The sequence below is a fragment of the Centropristis striata genome, chromosome 1 (genome assembly GCF_030273125.1).
Source record: "Centropristis striata isolate RG_2023a ecotype Rhode Island chromosome 1, C.striata_1.0, whole genome shotgun sequence".
Classification (NCBI taxonomy): Eukaryota; Metazoa; Chordata; class Actinopteri; order Perciformes; family Serranidae; genus Centropristis; species Centropristis striata.
This window is the reverse complement of record NC_081517.1, coordinates 26,758,087-26,782,579: the sequence shown is the minus strand read 5'-3', so window position 1 is coordinate 26,782,579 and position 24,493 is coordinate 26,758,087. Positions and strand designations below refer to the sequence as shown.

General features: G+C 41.9%; 8 non-coding genes across 8 annotated transcripts; all 8 read left to right on the top strand.

Moving 5' to 3' along the window:
* Positions 1-627: 627 nt before the first annotated feature.
* On the top strand, positions 628-843 carry LOC131980162 (small nucleolar RNA U3). The gene has a single exon (XR_009395199.1). It is a non-coding gene; the product is annotated as a small nucleolar RNA U3 (small nucleolar RNA).
* A 644-nt stretch (positions 844-1,487) lies between these two features.
* LOC131980154 (small nucleolar RNA U3) lies at positions 1,488-1,703 on the top strand. Its single transcript, XR_009395197.1, has one exon. It is a non-coding gene; the product is annotated as a small nucleolar RNA U3 (small nucleolar RNA).
* A 480-nt stretch (positions 1,704-2,183) lies between these two features.
* LOC131980120 (small nucleolar RNA U3) lies at positions 2,184-2,399 on the top strand. The gene has a single exon (XR_009395190.1). It is a non-coding gene; the product is annotated as a small nucleolar RNA U3 (small nucleolar RNA).
* Positions 2,400-4,746: 2,347 nt separating this feature from the next.
* Positions 4,747-4,962, top strand: LOC131980109 (small nucleolar RNA U3). Its single transcript, XR_009395187.1, has one exon. It is a non-coding gene; the product is annotated as a small nucleolar RNA U3 (small nucleolar RNA).
* An 8,111-nt stretch (positions 4,963-13,073) lies between these two features.
* On the top strand, positions 13,074-13,289 carry LOC131980169 (small nucleolar RNA U3). Its single transcript, XR_009395200.1, has one exon. It is a non-coding gene; the product is annotated as a small nucleolar RNA U3 (small nucleolar RNA).
* Positions 13,290-19,048: 5,759 nt separating this feature from the next.
* Positions 19,049-19,264, top strand: LOC131980176 (small nucleolar RNA U3). The gene has a single exon (XR_009395202.1). It is a non-coding gene; the product is annotated as a small nucleolar RNA U3 (small nucleolar RNA).
* Positions 19,265-19,769: 505 nt separating this feature from the next.
* Positions 19,770-19,985, top strand: LOC131980172 (small nucleolar RNA U3). The gene has a single exon (XR_009395201.1). It is a non-coding gene; the product is annotated as a small nucleolar RNA U3 (small nucleolar RNA).
* A 653-nt stretch (positions 19,986-20,638) lies between these two features.
* LOC131980155 (small nucleolar RNA U3) lies at positions 20,639-20,854 on the top strand. Its single transcript, XR_009395198.1, has one exon. It is a non-coding gene; the product is annotated as a small nucleolar RNA U3 (small nucleolar RNA).
* The last annotated feature ends 3,639 nt before the right edge of the window (positions 20,855-24,493 follow it).

Genomic DNA, 24,493 nt, shown 5'->3' with positions numbered 1-24,493 from the left:
ACATTTATGTTTCATCTGAATGACACGTTGACTATGTATGTACAATGTTCAGCAACCAGCAATGTCCAAAATAGCTGACACCGTGCCATATATAAGGGTACAGTCTGTGTCACAAATCATTCATCTTCTGTAAGTATGGCAGAGATGGCTTGCTGAAACTTGGAAGTCCTTTCTGCAAAAGTCATGTGACTATAGATGTGCTAGTTATCCAAAGTTTCTGTGTTGAGTAAAGTAACAAAGGAAGAGATTATTGCAGGGAAATTTTAAAATGGATATTTAAGTGTTGGTAAAGGTCAGTGAACAGAAAGAAGATGACACCAATTTTGAGCAATAAATTAACCATTAATTCTCAGTAATGTTCTGTTTCCACCTCCTGAAATGTGTGGGTCGTTGATCATGACAGTAGTTGTTAGTTGCAGCCCGCTGAGGTTCCAAAGTGCATCTTCTGCTAAACACAGTGATGAGATCTTAAACTCCAACATCACACACTGATTGGCTGTCTGTGCCGTGAACACACATAACTTGACGAGACACAGAAAAATGGCAAGTTTATGAAATGCAGTGAGGAACCCTCAGTGAGAATGATTCTCATGTGAATGAGATGCAGTTTTCACTCTCAGTCAAACTAAGACTATACTTTCAGGGATCATTTCTATAGTTTCTGACTTGAGAAATGTGTTTCTAAAGAGTTTGGTATCACTTACCACGATGATGAATTGTGATATTCCCTTCTGAGCATGAAGCTGATAGAGAGTAATGATTCAGTTCATATGCTCTCTATTATTGATGATTGTTCTTTACTCCTATATGGAGTCTTGAGGAAGGGAATATGATCAGAGTGGCAGCATTAAGAAATTATAAAATATAATACATTTGTTTAGCTTATCACCTTTAAAGTGGTTGTTTTAACTTTAAGGTTACTTTTAAAGCTTTAAAGAGATTCTTAATTCAGTAGTTGTTATCAAATATGTTAATTGGTTATCATTTAAGTCAAGTACATTAGTAACCAGTAATAATGCCTTTACTGACTGCGTCTGAAATCACACTCAAGTCTACATTTTAGTTTTCTATAAAACAAGGTTTTATTTCATTTGTGTAACATTTTGTGATATTCCGATCACCTCTGGAGGACTAGATGTCTTTTAGTAATTGTAATTGCTTGAAAGAAATTAAATAAAAACTAAATTTTACAATATCATTAATGTTTATTGGGATATGAACACAACCTTTCTGTTTCCAAACAGTGAGAGAAATGGATGTTTTGTGTCACCAGTATTTCAACTTCATCTTTTCTAACATTGATACTTTTGTTGTCTTTTTTTAAAATCGTCACTCATTTCTGCTTTTTTCCTTCTGTCAGTGTGATGTCAGAGTCATGCAGGGATTGGTTGCTGTAATACAACTGGATGAGTCTATTAGCTGCAAGGAACCCTCAGTGATAGTAAGTTTCCTGTGAATGAGATTCAGTTTTCACTCTCAGTCAAACTAAGACTATACTTTCAGGGATCATTTCTATAGTTTCTGACTTGAGAAAAGTGTTTCTAAAGAGTTTGGTCTCACTAACCACGATGATGAGTCTTGATGTTCCCTTCTGAGCGTGAAGCTGACAGAGAGTAATGATTCGGTTCATATGCTCTCCGTCATTGATGACCGTTCTTTGCTTCTTTTCGGGGCATTGATGAAGGGAGTATGATCAGAGTGGTAATGGATTGTATGTGTGAAATTAATAAAATTAAAGCAAAAAGGAAATATAAAGTGCAACTTGCAGAACATCTGAAGTTTTTGTGTTGAAGAAAGTAACTTAAAGTAAGAGATTGTTGCAGGGAAATTTTGAAATGGATATTTAAGGGTTGGTAAAGGTCAGTGAACAGAAAAAAAATGACACCAATTTTGAGAAATTGTTTTGTCTCCAGCTCCTGAAATGTGTGGATCTTTGATCATGACAGTAGTTGTTGGTTGCAGCCTGCTGAGGTTACCTGATGGATTTCCAAAGTGCATCTTCTGCTAAACACAGTGATGAGATCTTAAACTCCAACATCACACACTGATTGGCTATCTGTGCTGTGAACACACATAACTGGATGAGACACAGAAAAATGACAAGTTTATGAAATGCAGTGAGGAACCCTCAGTGAGAATGATTCTCATGTGAATGAGATGCAGTTTTCACCCTCAGTCAATCTAAGACTATACTTTCAGGGATCATTTCTATAGTTTCTGACTTGAGAAATGTGTTTCTAAAGAGTTTGGTCTCACTAACCACGATGATGAGTTGTGATATTCCCTTCTGAGCAAGAAGCTGACAGAGAGTAATGATTCAGTTCATATGCTCTCTGTCATTGATGATTGTTCTTTACTTCTATATGAAGTGTTGAGGAAGGGAATATGATCAGAGTGGCAGTATTAAGAATGTGAAAAATATAATATAACATTTGTTTAGCTTATCAACTTTAAAGTGGTTGTATTAACTTTAAGGTTACTTTTTAAGCTTTAACGAGATCCTTAATTCAGTAGTGGTTTTAAATAGTTATCATTTAAGTCAAGTACATTAGTAACCTGTAATATTGCCTTTACTGTTTGCGTCTGAAATCACACTCAAGTCTACATTTCAGTTTTCTGAAAAACAAGGTTTTTTTCATTTGTGTAACATTTTGAGATATTCTGATCACCTCTGGAGGACTAGATGTCTTTTAATAATTGTAATCTCTTGAAATAAATTAAATAAAAACTAAATTTTACAATATCATTAATGTTTATTGGGATATGAACACAACCTTTCTGTTTTCAACCAGTAAGAGAAATGGATGTTTTGTGTCACCAGTATTTCAACTTCATCTTTTCTAACAGGGCTGCCCCTGACCAAAATGGGGCCCTAAGCAAAAAAATTTCTTCAGGCCTAAATCTGAGTAACAAAGAAGAATTAAAAATTAACAGTAACTTCAACTTGTGTCTACAAAAAACTAACAGTCAGACCCTTGAGTCTTTCAGGCACTGAAAGAGTGCAAAACAAGCATGTGTGCCTTTTACAGATGCACACGTCTGCATTTTCTGGATGCAAAGTCATCAATGAGGTCGTCATATGACAGCTGCTGTGCCAATTCTGAGTTCATGCTAATGATAGCCAGGCCACTTAAACGTTCTTGCTAATACTATATGTATACTATATTAGTAGTATCTACTATAATCGATTATAATGCAAACTACAACCACTAATACTGGCAGTACTACTGCTTCTATACTTATACTAATATTATTATTACTATTATTGTCATTATTATCACCATTATTATTATTATATAGGCTACAACTACAATCCTAATAAAACATACTAATTCAGTACCAAACAGACTGATATTTCAAAATGTAGCTACATTCAAATTTAGTTTCTTCTGTCAACAAAAGTATCAAATACACTCATTTCTATCAATATTTATCTCTTAATATCTCCTCCAAAGCTGTCTGTCATAGATTAAACTCACCAACAGATGGCGACATTTTACATCCAATTACAATAACATAAGCCTAATCCTTGTGTGGTGATAAAATAGATTATAAACTTTAGGCGAAAATACGACCAACAACTGATAAATTTACAACTGCCCTACAACAGAGGTGAATGTATATACAGACAAAGGTGTTAACAAGACATTTAATATATGGTAAGGGCCGCTGGAAAATGACTTTCATCTCCAGACCACAGCCACATCTAAATGTGCTAAATGGACTGGAGGCCAGCATCTCTCCTCCTACCTCTGGAGTAGCAGCAGCAGCTGTACATGGAGGTTTAGTGCTTGCTTCTACCACAAAGTTTTAGATTTTTACTAGTGCTGGGCCGTTAACACCATTAACAGCGTTAACGGACATTAGCGGCGTTAACGGCGCCGTTAATACGGCCCAGCACTAACTTCAACAGATACCCAACTTCGAGAGAAGCACGAGTTTCCTCTTCCTTTGCTTTTTTTCCCCTCTTGCTTGCTCCTGACTCAGTGCATCTGCTGTCAATCATTGCAGTGACGCGCGTGCGGTGTCAGATTACAAAAAAAGGTCTCTTCTCTCTCTTCTCCTGCCTCGCGCTGACAGCTGATCTAGTAGCGCGCCGCCCGGCTGTGCATATGCGCATCCTTTGTGCAAAACGGGGCCCCTATTGGATCGCGGGGCCCTACGCACTGTGCGTGTTCTGCGTGTAGGCAGGGGCGGACCTGTTTTCTAACAATGATACTTTCTGTCATTGATGATTGTTCTTTGCTTCTTTACGGAGCATTAATGAAGGGAATATGATCAGAGTGGTTAATGGGAAACATGTGCTAAAGTAATAAAATTAAGGCAAAAAGAATATCCAAAGTTTCTGTCTTGAGTAAAGTAACTTAAAGTCAGAGATTGTTGCAGGGAAATTTTGAAATGGATATTTAAGGGTTGGTAAAGGTCAGTGAACAGAAAAAAAATGACACCAATTTTGAGAAATTGTTTTGTCTCCAGCTCCTGAAATGTGTGGATCTTTGATCATGACAGTAGTTGTTGGTTGCAGCCTGCTGAGGTTACCTGATGGATTTCCAAAGTGCATCTTCTGCTAAACACAGTGATGAGATCTTAAACTCCAACATCACACACTGATTGGCTATCTGTGCTGTGAACACACATAACTGGATGAGACACAGAAAAATGACAAGTTTATGAAATGCAGTGAGGAACCCTCAGTGAGAATGATTGTCATGTGAATGAGATGCAGTTTTCACCCTCAGTCAAACTAAGACTATACTTTCAGGGATCATTTCTATAGTTTCTGACTTGAGAAATGTGTTTCTAAAGAGTTTGGTCTCACTAACCACGATGATGAGTTGTGATATTCCCTTCTGAGCAAGAAGCTGACAGAGAGTAATGATTCATTTCATATGCTCTCTGTCATTGATGATTGTTCTTTACTTCTATATGAAGTGTTGAGGAAGGGAATATGATCAGAGTGGCAGTATTAAGAATGTGAAAAATATAATATAACATTTGTTTAGCTTATCAACTTTAAAGTGGTTGTATTAACTTTAAGGTTACTTTTTAAGCTTTAACGAGATCCTTAATTCAGTAGTGGTTTTAAATAGTTATCATTTAAGTCAAGTACATTAGTAACCTGTAATATTGCCTTTACTGTTTGCGTCTGAAATCACACTCAAGTCTACATTTCAGTTTTCTGAAAAACAAGGTTTTTTTCATTTGTGTAACATTTTGAGATATTCTGATCACCTCTGGAGGACTAGATGTCTTTTAATAATTGTAATCTCTTGAAATAAATTAAATAAAAACTAAATTTTACAATATCATTAATGTTTATTGGGATATGAACACAACCTTTCTGTTTTCAACCAGTAAGAGAAATGGATGTTTTGTGTCACCAGTATTTCAACTTCATCTTTTCTAACAGGGCTGCCCCTGACCAAAATGGGGCCCTAAGCAAAAAAATTTCTTCAGGCCTAAATCTGAGTAACAAAGAAGAATTAAAAATTAACAGTAACTTCAACTTGTGTCTACAAAAAACTAACAGTCAGACCCTTGAGTCTTTCAGGCACTGAAAGAGTGCAAAACAAGCATGTGTGCCTTTTACAGATGCACACGTCTGCATTTTCTGGATGCAAAGTCATCAATGAGGTCGTCATATGACAGCTGCTGTGCCAATTCTGAGTTCATGCTAATGATAGCCAGGCCACTTAAACGTTCTTGCTAATACTAATATGTATACTATATTAGTAGTATCTACTATAATCGATTATAATGCAAACTACAACCACTAATACTGGCAGTACTACTGCTTCTATACTTATACTAATATTATTATTACTATTATTGTCATTATTATCACCATTATTATTATTATATAGGCTACAACTACAATCCTAATAAAACATACTAATTCAGTACCAAACAGACTGATATTTCAAAATGTAGCTACATTCAAATTTAGTTTCTTCTGTCAACAAAAGTATCAAATACACTCATTTCTATCAATATTTATCTCTAATATCTCCTCCAAAGCTGTCTGTCATAGATTAAACTCACCAACAGATGGCGACATTTTACATCCAATTACAATAACATAAGCCTAATCCTTGTGTGGTGATAAAATAGATTATAAACTTTAGGCGAAAATACGACCAACAACTGATAAATTTACAACTGCCCTACAACAGAGGTGAATGTATATACAGACAAAGGTGTTAACAAGACATTTAATATATGGTAAGGGCCGCTGGAAAATGACTTTCATCTCCAGACCACAGCCACATCTAAATGTGCTAAATGGACTGGAGGCCAGCATCTCTCCTCCTACCTCTGGAGTAGCAGCAGCAGCTGTACATGGAGGTTTAGTGCTTGCTTCTACCACAAAGTTTTAGATTTTTACTAGTGCTGGGCCGTTAACACCATTAACAGCGTTAACGGACATTAGCGGCGTTAACGGCGCCGTTAATACGGCCCAGCACTAACTTCAACAGATACCCAACTTCGAGAGAAGCACGAGTTTCCTCTTCCTTTGCTTTTTTTCCCCTCTTGCTTGCTCCTGACTCAGTGCATCTGCTGTCAATCATTGCAGTGACGCGCGTGCGGTGTCAGATTACAAAAAAAGGTCTCTTCTCTCTCTTCTCCTGCCTCGCGCTGACAGCTGATCTAGTAGCGCGCCGCACGGCTGTGGATATGCGCATCCTTTGTGCAAAACGGGGCCCCTATTGGATCGCGGGGCCCTACGCACTGTGCGTGTTCTGCGTGTAGGCAGGGGCGGACCTGTTTTCTAACAATGATACTTTCTGTCATTGATGATTGTTCTTTGCTTCTTTACGGAGCATTAATGAAGGGAATATGATCAGAGTGGTTAATGGGAAACATGTGCTAAAGTAATAAAATTAAGGCAAAAAGAATATCCAAAGTTTCTGTCTTGAGTAAAGTAACTTAAAGTCAGAGATTGTTGCAGGGACATTTTAAAATGGATATTTTAGGGTTGGTAAAGGTTAGTGAACAGAAAGAAGATGACACCAATTTTGAGAAATAAAATAACTATTAATTCTCAGTAATGTTCTGTTTCCACCTCCTGAAATGTGTGGATCTTTGATCACGACAGTAGTTGTTAGTTACAGCCTGCTGAGGTTACCAGATGGATTTTCAGAACTGACCAGAACTCAGACGCAGACCAGAGATCAGAGAGATATGGATGATTTATTTAGATTTTTCACAAAGAAAAACAGGTCGAAGGGGTGGAGCTGGGAATTCAGGAGCGGGTTCGGATCCAGAGCTCTCGGCTGGCTGGTGAGCTGGACTGGGTACAGGTTGAGGCACGATGGTCTGAGGCGAGGCAGAGAAAACAAGGTTAGGAACAGGCACAAAAAACAGAGTTACTACTAGGTTGCTGGTGAGTCTCATACAAACTGTTTCGACGATCCGGCGGGGACTGGAAGGCTGGTCTGGTCTTTTATAGGAGTGTTGATTGTGGAATGAGAAACCGGAGTGCAGGACTGATGAGATGCGTTGCAGGTGTGTAAGCTGGAGCTGCCGAGACCACGCCCCCCAGCAGTAATGCATGCCACAGACAAGTCACAACCGGGGGTTGTGACAGTACCCCCTCCTCCACGAGCGCCCCTAGGCGGTCCACCAGGCTTCTCAGGGTGGTCGCGGTGAAAGGTCTGGACGAGAGCGGCATCCAAAATCTGCCGCTTGGGAACCCAGCTCCGCTCCTCAGGTCCATAACCCTCCCAGTCAATCAGGTACTGAAGGCCACGACCCCGGCGGCGGGAGTCCAGAATCTGGCGCACCGTGAATGCCGGCTGGCCATCAATGAGGCGGGCAGGTGGAGGGGCCGGAGGAGGAGGGAGCAGAGGACTGATATGGACAGGCTTGAGTTGGGAAACATGAAAGGCTGGATGGACCCTGAGAGTGTGGGGCAGCTGGAGACGGACGGTCACAGGAGTAATAATCTTCTCTATGACAAATGGGCCAATGTATCTGGGTGACAGTTTCTTATTGACAGCTTTCAATGGAAGATCTTTAGTTGATAGCCATACCTTGTCCCCAACTGAATAGGTGGGGGCAGGGGTGCGATGACGGTTAGCATGGCGTTGATACTGGGCTGAGGTTCTCAGCAGGGCAGCTCGGGCTCAGTGCCAGGTCCGATGACACCTCCGGATGTAGGCCTGGACCGAAGGAACTGCCAGTTCCCTCTCCTGAGAGGGAAACAGTGGAGGTTGAAACCCATAAACACATTGAAATGGTGACAGACCTGTGGCTGATGTGGGCAGGGTGTTGTGGGCATACTCCACCCATGGGAGTTGAGATGACCAGGAAGTAGGGTTGGAGGATGCCAAACAGCGCAGGGTGGACTCCAGCTTCTGGTTAGCCCTCTCAGCTTGACCGTTAGCCTGGGGATGGAATCCTGAGGTCAGGCTTACGGTGGCACCAATGGCACGGCAGAAAGACTTCCAAACGGCTGAGGTGAATTGTGGACCTCTGTCTGAGACAATGTCCAAGGGCAGTCCATGAACGGTGGACACCACAGACACCAGAAGCTCAGCTGTTTCCTTGGCTGTGGGCAGTTTAGGCAGAGGCAGGTAACGGGCAAATTTACTGAAGCGGTCCACAACAGTGAGTACAACAGTCACACCTCTAGAGGGTGGCAGTCCGGAGACAAAATCCAGAGACAGATGAGACCATGGACGACGTGGTATGGGAAGCGGCTGTAGGAACCCAGGCGATGGTCTGTTGGAGCGCTTATTCTGGGCACAGATGGGACAGGCAGAAACGAAGGTCTGAACATCACTCCTCATGTCTGGCCACCAGAACCGCCTGCGCAGGAACGCCAGAGTGCGGGTAACACCTGGATGGCACGAGAGTCTGGAGGAATGGCCCCACTGTAACACGGATGGTCTGACAGAGAGAGGTACAAACAGACAGCCCGGGGGGCCATTACCTGGGTCTGGCTGGTGTTGCAGAGCAGTCCTCACCTCCTTCTCAATCTCCCAGGTGGCTGCTCCAATAATACAGGCCCTGGGCACGATGGTGTCAGGCTCTGCAGCTGCCTCCTCCCTCTCAAACACTCGAGACAGTGCATCAGGCTTCACGTTTCTAGACCCGGGCCTGTAGGTCAGGACAAAATTAAAACAACCAAAAAACAGGGCCCACCTGGCTTGACGAGGGTTTAGGCGCTTCGCTGCGTGGATGTATTCAAGGTTCTTATGGTCAGTCCAAACCACGAACGGCTGCTCTGCCCCCTCCAGCCAGTGTCGCCACTCCTCGAGTGCCAATTTGACCGCCAGCAGTTCCCGGTTCCCGACATAGTAGTTCCTCTCTGAGGGGGATAAGCGATGAGACAAAAAGGCACAGGGGTGAAGCTTGTTATCCTCTGGGGACCGCTGGGACAGGACGGCACCAACTCCTACGTCCGAGGCATCCACCTCAACCACAAACTGCCGGGCTGAATCAGGCTGAGTGAGGATAGGAGCTGAGGTGAACCTCTTCTTCAGCTCCAAAAAAGCCCCTTCAGCCTCAGAAGCCCAGAGAAAAGATCTAGCCGGGGAGGTAAGTGCGGTTAAGGGTGCAGCAATACGGCTGTAATTTCTGATGAATCTCCTATAGAAGTTAGCAAAGCCCAAAAACCTCTGAAGCTGCTTCCTACTTTCAGGCCTTGGCCAATCCATGACCGCTCTCACCTTCTCAGGATCCATCCTCACCTGGCCCTGGGCAATGATGTGGCCGAGAAAGGTTATAGTGGTGGCGTGGAACTCACACTTCTCAGCCTTGACAAATAAGCGGTTCTCCAGCAGCCGTTGGAGGACCTGGTGGACATGCTGGATGTGTTCTGCTTGGTTTTGAGAGAAAATGAGAATGTCATCAAGGTAAACGAACACAAATCTGCCTAGCATATCTCTCAGCACATCATTGACAAGACATTGAAAAACTGCAGGTGCATTGGTGAGACCAAAGGGCATGACCAGGTACTCAAAATGCCCCAGAGGAGTGTTAAAGGCAGTCTTCCATTCATCTCCCTCACGGATCCGGACTAGATGATAGGCATTACGTAGGTCTAGCTTGGAAAAAACTGTTGCTCCCTGGAGCGATTCGAAAGCAGTGTTCATGAGAGGGAGTGGATACTTGTTTTTAACTGTTATGTCGTTCAAACCTCTGAAATCGATGCATGGCCTGAGAGTCCCATCCTTCTTGCCCACAAAGAAAAAACCGGCTCCCAGAGGTGAAGAGGAGGGACGGATGATCCCAGCCGCCAGCGAGCTGTTAATGTACTCCTCCATAGCCGCCCGTTCAGGCCTGGAGATGTTATACAGGCGGCTTCGGGGATATGTGGACCCAGGTAGCAGGTTGATAGCGCAGTCGTATGGTCGGTGCGGGGGTAGAGAGAGTGCCTGTTGTTTGAAAAACACCTCAGAAATCCCATGGTACACGGCTGGGACTAGAGACAGGTCCAATGGAACTGGTTCGGGTTTCTGGTGGGATACAGAGGAAGGCAGAGCAGATCGCAAACAACTGGCAAGACAGGCTGGGCTCCAGTTACTTATCTTGGCTGTGGTCCAGTCAATGTTAGGATTATGTATGGTTAGCCAGGAATGTCCCAAAACCAGAGGTATAAACGGAGAGAAATGTGCTCGAAATGATTACCTGACAGCTGGAGCTGGATGGGGCAGGTTCGGGTGGTGACTCGAGCCAGAAGTCTCCCGTCGAGGGTGTTAGCTTCCAGAGGCTCCTCCAGTTGCTCTGTGGGCAGCCCCAGCTGTTTAACCAACATAGTGTCCAAAAAACTCTCGTCGGCTCCGGAATCAATAAGCGCTAGGAGTTCTAGCGTCTGGTCCTTCCAGCTGATGGTGGCATGTAACTGGGTACGGGGTCGGGAAGACAAAGGTACGTTAGCCCGGCTCGCTAGGATGCTTCCCCTGGCTAGCGAGCCCTCCGGTTTAACGGTCTGCTAGGACAGGTGGCGAGGTAGTGGCCAGGTCCTCCACAGTAGAGACAGGTGTTGTTGGCTCTTCTTCGTTCCCGTTCCTCCGTGCTGAGCTGGTTCCTTCCCAGCTGCATGGGTTCACCCTCGGCATACTCCTCTCGCGGCCCGGGTCTCTGAGGCGGAACAATGCTGGCAGCAGGGCGAGAGCTTGCTGGAGCTGGGGAATGCTCCCTCCGACGAGACGTGACGTCACCACCAGGATTCCGCCGCTTCTCTCTTCGCCGCTCACGGCTACGATTGTCTATGTTCTACATTGTCCCAGATTCCCGTCGTACCTCTCCGGCGGGGAGACCCACGGCTCTCTGCCGGGGTTAGCTGTGGTAGGTGCCGCTGTGGCCGGTACTGGAGAGGGGTCTTGTAGTGCGCCCTGGAGGTTCGCCATGCGGATCGACAGGTCACGGAGTCCGACCCTTATCTCCTGAAGCGCGGCGCTGTGCTGGTCCAGTATTACACCCTGAGTGGAGACGGCGTGACGGACGGGCTCTAGGTCTGCTGAGTCCATACTGGCCGGATCGTTCTGTCAGGACCGGTGACCAGAACTCAGACGCAGACCAGAGATCAGAGAGATATGGATGATTTATTTAGATTTTTCACAAAGAAAAACAGGTCGAAGGGGTGGAGCTGGGAATTCAGGAGCGGGTTCGGATCCAGAGCTCTCGGCTGGCTGGTGAGCTGGACTGGGTACAGGTTGAGGCACGATGGTCTGAGGCGAGGCAGAGAAAACAAGGTTAGGAACAGGCACAAAAAACAGAGTTACTACTAGGTTGCTGGTGAGTCTCATACAAACCGATTCGACGATCCGGCGGGGACTGGAAGGCTGGTCTGGTCTTTTATAGGAGTGTTGATTGTGGAATGAGAAACCGGAGTGCAGGACTGATGAGATGCGTTGCAGGTGTGTAAGCTGGAGCTGCCGAGACCACGCCCCCCAGCAGTAATGCATGCCACAGACAAGTCACAACCGGGGGTTGTGACAGGTCTGCCTACTTCCATCTACGAAACATCAATCGCCTCCGCCCCTCCCTTACCCCCCACACCCCCCACACTGCTGCATCCTCGTCCACAGCCTCGTCACTTCCCGTCTGGATTACTGCAACTCTCTCCTCTTTGGCCTCCCTCACAAATCACTCCATAAGCTTCAACTGGTCCAGAATTCAGCTGCCCGCATCATCACAAGAACCACCTCTATCCACCACATCACCCCTGTCCTCCAACAGCTCCACTGGCTCCCGGTTCAGTTCCGGATTCAATACAAAGTCCTCCTGGTAACTTTCAAGGCTATCCACAACCTCGCCCCCCCATATCTGTCCGACCTCCTCCATGTTCCCACTCCCTCCCGCTCCCTCAGATCCTCTTCCTCCATACACCTGTCTGTCCCCCCCGCCCGTCTCACCACCATGGAGAGCAGAGCATTCAGCCCCTCTGCTCCCCGCCTCTGGAACTCACTACCACCCCAACTCAGGAACATTGACTCACTCCCCCATTTCAAATCACAACTCAAAACACATCTGTTTAAAACTGCTTATTCCGTCTGATGACTTTTACCCTGTCCAATATATCTATTGTATTGTATTGTTATTAATTCTGTGTATTTTATTGTTTTTTATTGCTGTTTCTTTTCTATCCTTTTGTACGGTTCCTTGAGTGCCAAGAAAGGCAAAAATGTATTATTATTATTAACCTGTAATATTACCTTTACTGTTTGCGTCTGAAATCACACTCAGGTCTACATTTTAGTTTTCTGACTAAGATCTCTTTTAGTAATTGTAATTGCTTTAAAGAAATTAAATAAAAACTAAATTTTACAATATCATTAATGTTTATTGGGATATGAACACAACTTTTCTGTTTCCAACCAGTGAGAGAAATGGATGTTTTGTGTCACCAGTATTTCAACTTCATCTTTTCTAACAATGATACTTTTGTTGTCTTTTTTTAAAATCGTCACTCATTTCTGCTTTTTTCTTCTGTCTGTGTGCTGTCAGAGTCATGCAGGGATTTGTTGCTGTAACACAACTGGATCAGTCTATTAGCAGCAAGGAACCCTCAGTGATAGTAAGTTTCCTGTGAATGAGATGCAGTTTTCACCTTCAGTCAAACTAAGACTATACTTTCAGGGATCATTTCTATAGTTTCTGACTTGAGAAATGTGTTTCTAAACAGTTTGGTCTCACTAACCACAATGATGAGTTGTGATATTCTCTTCTGAGCGAGAAGCTGACAGAGAGGAATGATTCAGTTCATATGCTCTCTGTCATTGATGATCGTTCTTTCCTTCTTTACGGAGCATTGATGAAGGGAATATGATCAGAGTGGTTAATGTGAGACATGTCATGCAGGTGTGCTCGTTAAGGACATAAATGACTCCGCCCACCAACTGTTACATCACCACCAGTCTGTGTCGGCTGCCGTCCTGCACGTCGGCACATGTGATATAGATAGATTACTTTATTCATCCCCGAAGGGAAATTCGGTTGTCACAGCAGTCCGGTATTCAAGTACAATAGAATAAAATGCTGAGGTAGCATAAATAAAAACAACAATAGAAAAAAACACAGAATAGAACAAGGACACTTAAGAAGTTAAAAAAAGAACATCAGTTGGTAGGATGGTTGGCAAGACGATGGTAATAATTAAACTGGTGATATGATGGCAACAATTCTATAGTGACTAGACGGTATATAATAATAATAATAGTACAGTATGGGGTGGTCGGTAGCGTAGTGGGTTACGCAGGCGCCCCATGTGTAGAGTCCTCACTGCAGCTGGCCCCGGTTCGAGTCCCGCATCGGACGGCCGTTTACTGCATGTCATTCCCCTCTCTCTGCCCCCTGCTTCCTGTCTATCTTCAGCTATCCTGTCCATTAAAGGTATGAAAAATACATTTAAAAAAAATAAATAAATAAATAATAGTACAGTATATAATATAATATTTATAATATAATATGTAATAATAGATAATAAACAATATAAAAAGAAAAAGAAAAATATAAATAAAGTCATTTTTAAGTAAAATAATATGATATATAATATATAATAATAATAGTAATAATAATAATAAATAAGGCCGGTAAGGCCGGTATAATAATAATAATAATAGTAGTATATTACAGTATATAGTAATAATAGTAATGGCAGCAACAGTATATATAATAATAATAATAGTAATAATATTAATAACATAGCAAAGTGTCGTGCGTAGATTTAGTGCATAGATTAGTGCATTTCAGTAATGTTGGTTCTGACAGAGGTAGATGAATTATAGAGTCTTATTGCAGAAGGAAGGAACGACTTTCTGTATCGTTCCTTGGAGCAGCGGGGTTGAATGAGTCTGTGGCTGAAGCTGCTCTTTAGCTTGTCCAGTGTTTTGTGGAGGGGTGAGAGGGATTGTCCATGACTGCCAGCAGTATCAAACTACAACAGTCTGAGAAATTTAAGGATGACTTTGTCTGCCTCATAGACAGTCATACACACAAAGAAACAATGCATCATCTCTGGACCGCTTCCCCCGCCCTGTTTTGGAGACATCAAGTTCAGTCGTCTAAGGCAGCTGCACATCTGGCTGAAGGACTACCGCTGTGCCAGAAGCATCCCCTATGTGGACAACTTCACAACTTTCTATAACAGAACTGACCTGTTCAAACATGACCGACTCCATCCAAATTTTGCTGGTTCCCGCCTATTATCCATGAACATTGAACTTACACTCCGCTCCTGCAAGGCTTTCAGTGCATGAAGGTATGACAACCAAAACACACCCTATCCTCCACTCTCTGTCTCTCCTCCTGTATTCATTATCCCTGTTGTTATTTCAAACGCTCAAAAACACAGACTGACTATTCCCAAGAGAATTCACAGGCCAAAACATTTAATAACTAATAAATAAGTCCTTCCAAAATAATTCTAAATCCAAAATCCACAAATAACTTCTCTGATGACTCCAAGGAAGAGCTATTTAACCCACAGGTTTTTAAATCAAGACGTGGCCTGGGATTAATGCATTTGAATATGCGAAGTCTGTGCAATCAATTTAAATTAGACCAACTGGAAATTCTTATATCACAGACTGACCCAGACATCCTTTTCCTAACAGAAACCTGGCTCAAAGACAACATACATGATTCAGAAATTTCCCTGCAAAACTATAATCTATACAGAAGAGACAGAGTTGGAAGGAAAGGGGGTGGTGTGGCTGTATATGTCAAATCATGTCTATCTGTTTCTATCTTACAAAATGTCAGCATACCTCATTCCTTTGAATTTATTGCTCTTAAAATCAACCTATCCAGTAATAATTTCATCCATGTTATTGGTACATACAGACCACCCTCAGCCATCCCCAGTGCAATCAATTCATTAGCTGACCTTATAGCTCAGTACAACAATTCAGAGATGCTGGTCCTGGGTGACTTTAATTTAAACTGGTTGACAACTGACTCAGATCATTTAAAAAACATATGTGATTATCTAAATCTGACACAGCTGATTAAAGAGCCAACCAGACCTAACCTTAAGAACCCCAAAAACTAATCACTGATTGATTTAATTCTGTCAAACAGGATAAACAAAATCACTGTCTCTGGTGTTTTTGCCCTTGGCATCAGTGACCACTGCCCTGTAGCCTGTATCAGAAATGGAAAAATGGAAAAATCATGCTCTAAAATTATACTCAAAAGAAACTTCAAACACTTCAACGAGGACGCTTTTCTCTGCGATCTTTCTGCAAGTAATATTCACCACACGCATAAAATATCAAATATAGATTCAGCTCTGGATTATTTTACAAATTACTTTCTGTCACTTATCAGTAAACACGCACCATATAAGAAACATAGAGTTAAAAATAGAACAAGTCCCTGGTTCACCACTGACCTAGTACTTATGTTCAAAGAATGGGACAAAGCATGGGCCACAGCAAGGCGCACCGATGAGGCAGCTCACTGGCTTACATTTAAAAAATTAAGGAACAAATGCACTTCTGCCTTAAGAAAAGCTAAAGCAAATTATCACATTGACTTAATCTCCAGCTCGTTTACAAACCCATCAAAATTTTGGAAAGCAGTTAATATAAAGAAAAACAAATCATGCACATCTATTCCTCCTTCTATCACATCAGATAACTGTATAATAGATAAACCATCTGACATCTGTGATGCTTTCAATGCACACTTTGTTACTGCTGGAAACCATTTTGATATCGTATATCCTGGTCTTGCTGGTCTCTCATGTGTCTCCAAACCACCACTGTTCAAACCACACTTCCCCGTTTACACTGCAACCTTTACTTCTCATGCTGTTATCAAAGCACTTCAGGGTTTAGACTCCAAGAAATCAACAGGTGAGGATAAAATAAATCCTTATTTTTTAAAGCTTGCTGCTCCCCATATAGCACACCAAATTACATACCTGCACTGCAAAAAAGAAAAGTTGGGTGAACTCAAAATTTCAAGGCAACAAACTTCGATAAAATTTTAAGTTGGACAATTAAACTAAATATTTTAAGTTTTGTTCATGAGTTTGCTCAACTCTGAATTCAGATTTTTGTCAAATCAACTGTAAGTTGTACTAACTTATAATTTTACCTTGTAATAACTTTTTATCCTTACTTCTGCTAACTTCTGCAATGTGCTGAATTGGCACAATTGTAACGCCGCTATGAAATGTCAGCTAATGTTGCGACCACAATTTTGAGTTAGCATTGATACGCTAATGGCTACTCTTGTAGCTGTAACAAGCAGCGCCGCTAGCATCAGTTAGCCGCTAGCATCAGTTAGCCGCTAGCTTCAGTTTTCCTGTTTTTCAAGCACAATCTCTTTCCCCACCCACCCATGAACCTCTTTACCAATGAACCCCAAAACATTATTTGCCAAATTCCATGATATAATCTGTATTTGCGCCAGCCCCATGTGAAAAGGGACCTCAGGCCGGATTCGAACCCAGGTCCGCCGCAGCATTCAACCTCAGAGGTACGCGCTCTACCGGTGTGAGCCACCGGGACGCCTTATAAAACATCATTGTTGTTGTATTCAGTCGTGTAGTTGAAAACAAATGCATGAACCAATCAATGACACGTCTCGGTTGCACTTCATTTTATTGGCCACTAGATGTCCTACTGGAGCACTGTGTGTCATTGAAGCTTCGAGTAATGAACCATGTTTTGTATAAAGTGTCAAAGCTTCAACAAAGCCTCGATCAGCCATCACTAACTATCGACCAATTTCAAAACTGCCCTGTCTCGCTAAGATTCTAGAATCCCTCGTCAACAAGCAGCTCAAAACATTCCTCTCACTAAATGATGTGCTGATAGTCCCCTACAATCTGGTTTCAGATCAAAACATAGTATTGTTACTGCTATTACATCTGTTACAAACTATATTATATCTGCCATGGACAAAGGAAATTATTGTGCCGCCCTCTTTGTAGATTTATCAAAAGCATTTGGTACCATGCTCTGCTCCTACAAAGACTCAGTAACATTGGCTTTGACTCTAGTACATGTAAGTGGTTCCAGGACTACCTATCCCACAGACAGCAATGTTTGACTCTCGCATCCAACTGCTCTGAATTTTTACCATTAACAAAGGGGGTCCCACAAGGTTCAATATTGGGTCCTGTCCTGTTTACCATTTTCATTAACAACATTACATGCACTATAACTAACTGTAACGCCCATCTTTACGCCGATGACACAGTTCTGTATTGCACCGCTAACACTGCACATTCAGCCATTGAAACTCTCCAGCAACCCTTCAACAAACTACAACATTCTCTCCTCAATCTAAAATTAGTTCTCAATTCAGACAAAACCAAATACATGATATTCTCAAGAGCCAGACATATTGCTGAACATGGTCTACATATCACCACTTTAACAGGTCACAGCATTGAAAGGGTTTCACAATACAAATATCTGGGCGTCTGGTTAGATCAAAATCTCACATTCAAATTTCATATTGACATACTTACAAGTAAATTAAAACAAAAAATCTGATACTTATACAGAAACAAAACAAACTTCCCTCTGTTCTGTAGGAAACAGATCATTCAGGCTGTCTTTTTATCAGTTCTGGATTATGCTGATGTTATCTATAGACATGCTTCTGCCTCCATTCTCACCTCACTTGACTCTGTTTATCACTCTGCACTCTGCATTCATCACTGGTGACAGTTACTCCACCCATGATTGCATTCTATACAACAAGGTGGGATGGGCACCTTTAACCGTGCGACGAGACATGCATTGGTTCCTTTTCATTTAAAAAGTCTTGATAGGCGACATGCCACCATACCTCAGCTCTTTATTAAACTGGTCACATAGTAATTATCCAACACGCTCTAGTGATTGCTTAATGCTCAATGTTCCTCGGACGAATACTGAATTTGGAAAAACTGCTTTCAATTTTTCTGCTGCATCTACCTGGAACATCTTACAACATTCACTCAAACTCAACACAATTATAACTATGGGCCACTGTAACTGTTTTTAATGTTTCTGCATGTGTTTTGTCTGTACTGTTTCGTGTTTTCTCTGTACTCTGTTTTGTGTTTTCTCTCTACTCTCAACATCATTGCAAATGAGGGGTTGCCCTCAATGATTCCTCGAGAAAATAAATAAAGGATGAATGGAAATGTGCTAAAGTAATGAAATTAAAGCAAAAAGAATATCCAAAGTTTTTGTGTTGAGTAAAGTAACTCAGAGATTATTGCAGGGACATTTTAAAATGGATATTTAAGGGTTGGTAAAGGTTAGTGAACAGAAAGAAGATGACACCAATTTTGAGAAATAAATTAACCATTAATTCTCAGTAATGTTCTAAATCCAGCTCCTGAAATGTGTGGATCTTTGATCATGACAGTAGTTGTTGGTTGCAGCCTGCTGAGGTTACCTGATGAATTTCTAAAGTGCGTCTTCTTTTTTCTTCATTTCTTCATTTTTCTTCTTCTGTCTGTGTGCTGTCAGAGTCATGCAGGGATTGGTTGCTGTAATACAACTGGATGAGTCTATTAGCAGCAAGGAACCCTCAGTGATAGTAAGTTTCCTGTGAATGAGATGCAGTTTTCACCCTCATTCAAATTAAGACTATACTTTCAGGGATCATTTCTATAGTTTCTGACTTGAGAAATGTGTTTCTAAAGAGTTTGGTCTCACTGAGCACGATGATGAGTTGTGATATTCCCTTCTGAGCGTGAAGCTGACAGAGAGTAATGATTCAGTTCATATGCTCTCTGTCATTGATGACCGTTCTTTCCTTCTTTACGGAGCATTGATGAAAGGAATATGATCAGAGTGGTTAATGGGAGATTTGTGTGAAAGTAATACATTTATAGCAAATAGAAAATCTAAAGTGGAACTTGCAGAATATCCAAAGTTTCTGTCTTGAGTAAAGTAACTTAACGTAAGAGATTGTTGCAGGGAAATTTTAAAATGGATGTTTTAGGGTTGGTAAAGGTCAGTGAAGAGAAAGAAGATGACACCAATTTTGAGGAATAAAATAACTATTAATTCTCAGAAATGTTCTGTTTCCAGCTCCTGAAATGTGTGGATCTTTTATCATGACAGTAGTTGTTGGTTGCAGCCTGCTGAGGTTACCTGATGGATTTTCAAAGTGCATCTTCTGCTAAACACAGTGATGAGATCTTAAACTCCAACATCACACACTGATTGGCTGTCTGTGCTGTGAACACACATAACTGGACGAGACACAGAAAGATGACAAGTTTATGAAATGCAGTGAGGAACCCTCAGTGAGAATGATTCTCATGTGAATGAGATGCAGTTTTCACCTTCAGTCAAACTAAGACTATACTTTCAGGGATCATTTCTATAGTTTCTGATTTGAGAAATGTGTTTCTAAAGAGTTTGGTCTCACTAACCACGATGATGAGTCGTGATATTTCCTTCTGAGTGTGAAGCTGACAGAGAGTAATGATTCAGTTCATATGCTCTCTGTCATTGGTGATTGTTCTTTACTTCTATATGAAGTCTTGAGGAAGGGAATATGATCAGAGTGGCAACATTAAGAATATTAAACTATAATATAACATTCGTCTAGCTTATTGACTTTAAAGTGATTGTTTTAACTTTAAGGTCACTTTTTAAGCTTTAACAAGTTCCTTAATTGAGTAGTGGTTTTAAATAGTTATCAAATATGTTAATTGGTTATCATTTAAGTCAAGTACATTAGTAACCTGTAATATTGCCTTTACTGACTGCGTCTGAAATCACACTCAAGTCTACATTTTAGTTTTCTGAAAAACAAGGTTTTTTTCATTTGTGTAACATTTTGTCATATTCTGATCACCTCTGGGGGACTCGATGTCTTTTAATAATTGTAATTGCTTGAAAGAAATTAAATAAAAACTAAACGTTACAATATCATTAATGTTCATTGGTATATGAACACAACTTTACTGTTTCCAAACAGTGAGAGAAATGGATGTTTTGTATCACCAGTACTTCAACTTCATCTTTTCTACAATGATACTTTTGTTGTCTTTTTTTAAAATCGTCACTCATTTCTGCTTTTCTCTTCTGTCTGTGTGATGTCAGAGTCATGCAGGGATTGGTTGCTGTAACACAACTGGATGAGTCTATTAGCAGCAAGGAACCCTCAGTGATAGTAAGTTTCCTGTGAATGAGATTCAGTTTTCACCTTCAGTCAAACTAAGACTATACTTTCAGGGATCATTTCTATAGTTTCTGACTTGAGAAATGTGTTTCCAAGGAGTTCGGTCTCACGAACCACGATGATGAGTTGTGATATTCTCTTCTGAGCGAGAAGCTGACAGAGAGTAATGATTCAGTTCATATGCTCTCTGTCATTGATGATCGTTCTTTACTTCTATATGAAGTTTTGAGGAAGGGAATATGATCAGAGTAGTTGTTGGGGTTCTAAAAAACTGCTACAAGGAGTACTTGTCTGAAATAAGATCAAAATAGAGTAGAAATAACACATTTGCTGCAATTATTATGGCTTCTTAAACTGTGTGATATTGTGCTGTGTGCTTACACCATGTCATACAAACATAAATCATCTAAATTCAACTTGTACTAACTAACAAAGCTCATCTCAATCCAGAGTGATGGCAGTAGCACATTTGTCTTGTCATAGCAGGAAAAGCACAGGTGTCCCCAATAATAACAGTAATTGCTCCATTCTCTCTGGCTAAATGGCACTCTGCATTATTGATTTCATTATTTTCACCTGTGCTGTTCCTACTGCGATGTGCCCTCTGCTGTCTGGTGGTTTTTCATACAGCCGGGGGCGGCCCTGCAGGACTGTGTCCCAGGTGTGGGATAGCTGGTAGGCTCCCTCATCCCGGTTGACAGTCTTCGGTGCCCGCTTCCTGATTTCAACCGCCTCTTTGGCCTCGTTCAGACTGCCAGCCAAAATCCGATTTTTGCCCATCCAGATTGGAACTGGATGGCTCTTTTGAAGTCTGAACAGTCACAAATCACATGAAATCCGATTTTTGCGAACCGGATCGCATTTGGACAGATGCGTCTCAGTCTGAACCGCTCCAAACACTCAGATCGGTTTTGACTGTCCGTCAAACTGTCTTGACTTGACTGTTCCTTTTTACGTGTGCTGAATTGTCGTCCTGTCTCTCCTATGTATGTTTTATTGCATGTTAGGCAGGGGATCTCATATATCACGTCACACTTTTTGTCAGGGGGAATCTGATCCTTAGGATGTACTAAGATTTGGCGGAGCTTGATGTGTGGCTTCACTGGTGTGGTGATGTGGTGTTTTCTCATCGCTCGCTGCACACGTTCTGTGACCCCCCTGACGTATGGGAGGGTGACAATGCCTAGGTTCTCAGGCCTAGAACCTTTTTTCTTTTTCTCCTCCTTGTTGTTCCTGTGGACCTCTCTCTTGCCTTTGTTGATAGCCCAAGTTGGGTAGTTGCAGGCTTTGAGTGCCTGTTTTATATGGTTCTCCTCCTCCTCTCTGTCATGGTTTTCAGTGATGACCTTTGTGCGATCGTATAAGGTGCGGACCACTGATAGCTTGTGTGCTGTGGGGTGCTCTGATGTCCATAGTAAATACTGGTCTGTGTGTGTGGGTTTTCTGTATATTTTTATCTTGATGCTGCCATCCTCAATGTGATGTATTTTCATGTCCAAGAAGGCGATGGATCTGTGTTCTTCCTCCTCATGGGTGAATTTTATGTTCCCAGTTTCGTCTATGGTGTTCAGGTGGTCTGTGAGTCTTTGTGTGTGGCCGGTCTTAACCTTCCAGGATATCGTCCACATAGCGTCTCCAGAGGGATAACCTGCCACCTTTGGGAGCGGTGGCGATGGCTTTGGCCTCTAGGTCCTCCATGAAAAACCCACTCATTATGGCTGAGAGGGGGTCCCTCATGGCAAAGCCCTCCTTTTGCCTGTAGATGGTCCCTCTGAACAGGAAGTATGTGGACTTGGCTACAAAGGTTAGCAGCTGGACTGTGTCTTCTACTGTTAGGTTTGTTCGTTGGCGGAGTGTTGAGTCTGCTTGTAGACGGTTCTGTACTATGTTTATCGTGACGTCCACTGGGGTTTTTGTGAACAGAGAGACTACATTGTGGGATATGAGTATCTCGTCTGCCTCTACTTTTACTGTGTTTAGTTCTTGTGCCAGTTGCTTTGAGTTTTTACAGTGTTGCTTTGTCCGGCCCAGGAGAGGTTTTATAATCTCAACTAGGGCTTTCGAAAGGTTGTATGTTACTGAGCCTATGCTGTCAACAATTGGGCGGAGTGGAATGTCTTTTTTGTGTATTTTTGGTGTGCCATATATTCTGGGGGTGATACTGGCTGTTGGTACTAAGTACTTGTAATTGTCCTTGTCTATTTTCCCCTCGTCCACTAATGGCTTTAGCAGAGTTTTCAGTTTCTCCTTTTCTCCTCTGTAGGGTCCCTCTTCAATATTTCATATGTGTCTTTATCTTCTAGCATGGCTATCATTTGTTTTTCGTATTGTTCTGTGTCCATAATGACTGTTGTTCTACCTTTATCTGCGGGTAGCACCTTGATGGTTTTGTCTTTGGCTATTGCCTGTATAGCCTTCCATTCTTCCCTGCTTGTGTTCTTGTGTGTTATTTTGGCAGACTTCAGTATCCCCGCTACTTCGTTGCGCAAACCGGCTTTGTCGCCGTGGTTTGTTATCTTGTTACATGCTATCTCTGTTGCTACGATAAACTCTTCGTATGGGGTGTGTATTGGTGTTACGGCAAAGTTAAGACCGCGAGACAACACACTGATTTCTGTTTCTGTTAGTTTGCGTTGTGAAAGGTTACATACCCATTTCTTTCGTTTTCTGTGTGTTCTTCCTCCTTTTTAGCTGAGGTTAGCTTCTCAAGTTTTCTTGTGTGACAGTATTTTGCTGTTTTGAATTCTTTCTCATGCTCACGTTGTTCATTCATTATCCGTTCGGTTTCCGTGTCCAGGGGGAATCGTTGTTTAAATCCACTCCTTTTCTCGGCGAGTTGCTCTTCGATATTGTTTATCTTGTTTACCGTGCATCGTATTCTTTCCTTCACCAGGGCATTTCGTGCTTTACTCACAATTCGTTCTGCGTTCTTCGTCGGAATTGGGTTTTTAATTCCCAAGCTTGTCGGAACAACTCCTTCATCTCGGCAACGTAATGTGAATCTCAGGTGGTTGCGGTTGCGGGCCAGTTTGTGTTCCAGTTGTTCCAAACAATGGAATTCTTTTACACTAATCTGTCCATGACTTCTATGTAATATCTTGAAGAGGTTCATTAGGCCTACTAATATACTTTTTTACACTGTTTCTCTATACAAGGCCAATATAGCAAATAGTTTCTTGTACCTGACAAGTTTTCAGCTACCTTGTCTCTGTAGCCTTCATCAGAGGTCAACCGGGATGAGGGAGTCTACCAGCTATCCCACACCTGGGACACAGTCCTGCAGGGCCGCCCCCGGCTGTATGAAAAACCACCAGACAGCAGAGGGCGCCACATCAGGTGGGATGGAAAACTCCATATAACACATCACCATACTGTAGACTGTATATAAATACATCACAGACAACGTCACACCAACATCACGTGACACCTCTGATGAAGGCTACAGAGACAAGGTAGCCGAAACTTGTCAGGTACAAGAAACTATTTGCTATATTGGCCTTGTATAGAGAAACAGTGTAAAAAAGTATATTAGTAGGCCTAATGAACCTCTTCAAGATAACATTTTTTCAGTTTGTTTCTGGTTGTGGCAAACTATTACCTGTATATCATCCATGATTTAAACTTCTGAAATGAAAAAACAAACAAACCGGAATATAGGAATAGAGTTCTGTAAATACAAGCATTACTGAATGTGTATACAGCAAACATATAGAGACAATATAAAAAATATTATGATTCATTAAAACTCCAAAAGTCTACTACAACAATAATAATATAGTTGTTGTTTTTTAAGCCCGTTTTTTATTTTTTATTTTTAATCGATAACAATTGTATCGATTTTGTTTATGTTTTATCAGCCTCAGCGGCTCTGGGTTTCATGAAAGAAAAACAG